Source organism: Cricetulus griseus, chromosome 2 (genome assembly GCF_003668045.3).
Source record: "Cricetulus griseus strain 17A/GY chromosome 2, alternate assembly CriGri-PICRH-1.0, whole genome shotgun sequence".
Taxonomy (NCBI): Eukaryota; Metazoa; Chordata; class Mammalia; order Rodentia; family Cricetidae; genus Cricetulus; species Cricetulus griseus.
The window spans coordinates 186,149,539-186,153,969 of record NC_048595.1 but is presented as its reverse complement, the minus strand read 5'-3'; the positions used below and the strand labels follow the sequence as shown (position 1 = coordinate 186,153,969).

General features: G+C 40.4%; 1 non-coding gene across 1 annotated transcript; it reads left to right on the top strand.

Moving 5' to 3' along the window:
* Positions 1–2,358: 2,358 nt before the first annotated feature.
* On the top strand, positions 2,359–2,453 carry LOC113834076. The gene has a single exon (XR_003482346.1). It is a non-coding gene; the product is annotated as a small nucleolar RNA SNORD24 (small nucleolar RNA).
* Positions 2,454–4,431: the final 1,978 nt, after the last annotated feature.

Genomic DNA, 4,431 nt, shown 5'->3' with positions numbered 1-4,431 from the left:
CTCCTGGTTTCTTCTGTCCACTTTATGTATGTTAACAATGGAACAGATACAGGAAAGTCATGGTGTCTAGTTATTTTAGCCATGTATTGGTTTGGGGGACATAGTACCAGTAATTAAACCTAGGGCATCCTCCATACTAGATCTTCTGCATGCACTGTCACTGAAGATCGTGCTGTGTGACTTAGGCTAGCATTGGTTTTTACTTTCCCCAGTGCTGGCAAGGCAGATGTGTTTCACCAGACCTTGCATTGAAGTGTCTGTAGAAGAGTCATCAATGGTTACCTTGAAGGACAAATTCTAGAAGAATGGCTAGAATTCTAAATGAAATGGCTGTGTAGAGGAGCTTTGACTCGGAGCCGCCTACTTATACCATACAGTGACTAAAGGAAAAGAGGGCTTTTTGAAAGGTCTTTTAAATATTTGCACTTTTACTACTGTGGAAGCCATGGAAGAATATTGGTTAGTTAAAGAATGTTCACTGAATTCCATGTTTCCTGCATGTTATTGCTGTTAGAAGAAGGTAAGGCCTTCTGCTCAGCCTGTAAGCAGGAGCTGCCAACTCCAGATTCTATTTCAGGAGCTGAGGAATATCAGTAGCTACAACAGTGGAATTCAGATTGTGGTGTAGATGGGTGTTTTTCTTCAGTCTGTACATTATTCCATACACACACATACACACGTAAAGGAAAAATGTTCATGTGTACCTCAGACTTTCCCAAACTAAAGTTGGGAATGCTCTTAACAGTTTTGCTAGTCTGCCTAAGAGTGTTACTCCAGCCAGAAGTCAGAGATGGTCCACCTAAGAGTAGAAGCCAAATTTTACATTTACTGCAACAGTTTTGTTACATGGAGACATTACAATGGCAGTGAACTTATCTGTGAACCTAGTTTATTCCTGTTTTGCTGCAATGATTCCAGATAGGTAAGCTGCTAGTGTAGGGTAGTTTCTGGTGAACTTGATCTTGTGTCTGGAGATGTTTAGGTTATTACATGAAAGGTACTACAGCTATCAGATACAGTCTAGATACACTGCTGAACTCTAGTAGGAAAGATTCTGCACTTTGAGCCTAAAGGTTGAAAAACCCTGGTTTGTGACTCTTGTCATCCTTACTGTAATATTGTGATTAGAATCACATACTACCTAGGCCTGTGTGAGCTTCTACACATTCCATGGATTGAACATCTACCAGATCCTTGAGGAAATCCATCCACAGATCTTAATGTGTCCTTCCTCTTCAATATTTAGCCTTACTAGTTCTACTGACATTATCATACCTCCAACTGTTAAGTGGGGAAACATACCTATATTCTGTAATATCTCAACCCGAAATCCGTCTCAGTGTCACCTGACCCCTCTGCAGACAGCAGACAGCTACTTAGTGCTAGCTTGTTTCTTTTCTCTACCCTGCAGACATGTGGTCTTAAAACTGAAAGCAAGTGTCCAAACTCCTGGAACCAACTTTCTCTGAACTCAGGAGTTAATCAGGCTTGCAGTAGAGTGTTTGTGTCAGAAACTACCAATTCTTGATAAAACAGTGATGGTTGGCACAGCTTAATTTGCCCATCCCCCACTATAAACCCATGGTAGCCTTGTAAACCATCAGTCCATTATCACAGTGAAGACCAGCCTGGCAGCTACTGGACATAAACAAGCTTGCACATCTACAGGGACATTCGTAAAAATTGCTTTACTGGATGGTTGCTCACTAGAAATCGCCCGCTTGCCTTCATTTGGTGAGAGTGAGAGCTTGCTTAGCTTGATAACATTTTCCCTTACGCTAGCTCTTCAAAAACACAGCAGTTTGATATTAAGGCTTCCACAGGAAGTAGAAATCTGTTGGGTAAACAGTATATTACCCAAAAAGCCTAGAGGGAAATCTGAAGAAGTTAATGTCGGCTTGCTGGGGCTTTGGAAGTTTCTAGGATTCAGAATGCACAAGCTCGGGCTGTGAGTGCCTGCTCAGGACCAAGCTGAAGTGCTCCCAACTCTCACCAGGGAGAGAGCACAGCCCACTAAATAGTGATGAAGGAATGTCTGGGCAGACTACAATGGCCTAACACATCAAAAGAACTCAACTTCACCAGAATAATTAAGAGACCATCACCAGCCTTAGACAGGCATAGGAGACTGACTTTATAAGCATTTTATTATTTAATGTGTCAAATTTTCAACAAATAAGATATGGACAAGGTGTGGCCCAGTGCATAAGGAAGCAGAAAGCAGCAATAAATAGAAATTGAGGAAGGGCAGATGTTGAACATAAGACTTCGAGAAAGCTAAATGAAATATGTTAAAACCTATAGAACACTTTAAAGAGATAAGAGAAAGCATAGTGTAGCCTAAAAATAAAGATAATGTGCAGATGATGTAGAAGAATATTTGCTATCAGAAAAATGGTGATGACATTTGAACCACCAAATAAATAAATAAATATAGATAAAGATATGGTGCACATGACTGTTGTAGCACTTAAGACTGAATAGGACTGAATATGAGGTTAAGCTAACTCGAGGAAGAAAATTCTGAAGTTAAAAAGCACAATTACCAAAGTTGAGAAGGGCTCCTGTGTCAATTGAGATTATGCAGTTTGAGGAGCTTGAAGATGGCTCAGAGGTTCAGGAAACTTGCTGAGTGATCATGAGGACCAGAAATCCCAGCACCCAAGAGAAGCTTGTCATCCTGCCAAAGGCCTGTAACTCCATGGTCTGCGTGGGCACACACAGTCACGTGCACACATTTATATATTTATACACACATTAAAAAACAAACCAAAAATGGGATTTAACCAGAGTTCCCAGTCATTTGTATTTCCCAAAGACTAGGGAAACATTCACATCTATAGTGCAAGTTGTAGCTACACAACTAAAATACCTAAACAAACAGGTGATCTTCCCATATGGTGAGATATTCAGCCATAAAGAAAAATGAGGTATTGTTGTCTATAGCATGGGTGAACCATGAGGACATGCTAACTGAAAGAAACCTTGGATCAGTTATCTGACCCTATATGTCACATTCTGCACTTTGGAGTAGTAGACAATACCCATCAAACAGCTCTTGTCTATTTGGAAATTGTAGCCAGTCTATCCAACATTTGGTACCAGTTCATCCAGACTCCTTAGTTTTCAACATACTTGAGTTAGCCACAAAATAATCCATTTTCCATTTTGTGTCACCTCTTGACCTGCTTAGTCAGCACCAGGTCATAAGACAAAGTCCAAGAACATGAAAGGAGTTTGTCATGATATGTAGGGCTCTTCATCCATACAAAGTTTTGTATAATTTGTAAAAATACTGCCAAGTCAATTTCATCGCCCATGTTAAAACCATTTCCTATCAACCTATACAGAGCTTTAACTGTAGCACTAGGTATCCATGAGCAAATTGAAATTTGTTCAATTGAAATTCAATCTGGGGATTGATTGTCTCTAATCTCTCCTGTGTCTCTTCTCTTGTGTGTCCAGTGTAGGCTCATCTCCACAAATCCAGAAGTGTATTTGAGCTCCTCTTATTCTGATGGACGATGGGTTAAATGCTCTAAGGTTAGTCCACATTCAGCTGTAGCAATTTATCAAAAGTTGAACTGAATGCCTCTACAGCAGTGGTTCTCAACCTTTCTTATGGTGCGACCCTTTAATACAACTCCTCACATTGTGGTGACCTCAACAATAAAAATTATTTTCATTGCTGCTTCATAACTAATTTTGCTAGTGTTACAAATCGTAATGTAAATATTTTTGGAGGTACGAGGTTTGCCAGGGGGTCTTGACCTGTAGGTTGAGAATCGTTGCTCTACAGCATCCCCATCTTCTGTGCTCTGTTGCAAGCAAGCCAGACAGACCATAGCCTTGGCTCCTAAAAGATGGCTGTACTTTACTAGATCTGACTGTTTTTCCCACCACCTACCTAAAGAAAAGTTCATTTTGTAATTTATCCTATTCATATTTTTCTAATGATCTCAGCCTCTCTATGTTCTATGTTCTAGTTTCATTGCTGCCACATCGTTTATGCTATAGATATAACTAACTTGTTATATAATCAAGTTCATAAATCACTACAGCTTCCCTGTCTGTGCTTTACGCCTTGCTTAAGAGAGCCCAAGTCGTAAGACTTGAGCATCCCTGCCATCTTGTTCCACATACCAAGAATGCCAGGACCTGTTAACTTCACCATGTTCATTTCTCAAGCTGTATTTATGCTGACCAACCACAAGGGAGGGGTTCTAACTCCCTAGCACAAAATGTTCCTGTCCTCTAGTAAAATCCACTGCATGTGCAAGAGTCTACAGTGGTTCATTGTGTTTCCTCTACAGGACTTTGGATAATATAGGCGTATAGGAAAGGTCAGCCATTAGGCTTGGGTTACTCAAACTTTGCACATTCCCAGATTCGCCTATCTTCTGGACTAATCCTTTTGGGAAGCAAGTTCTG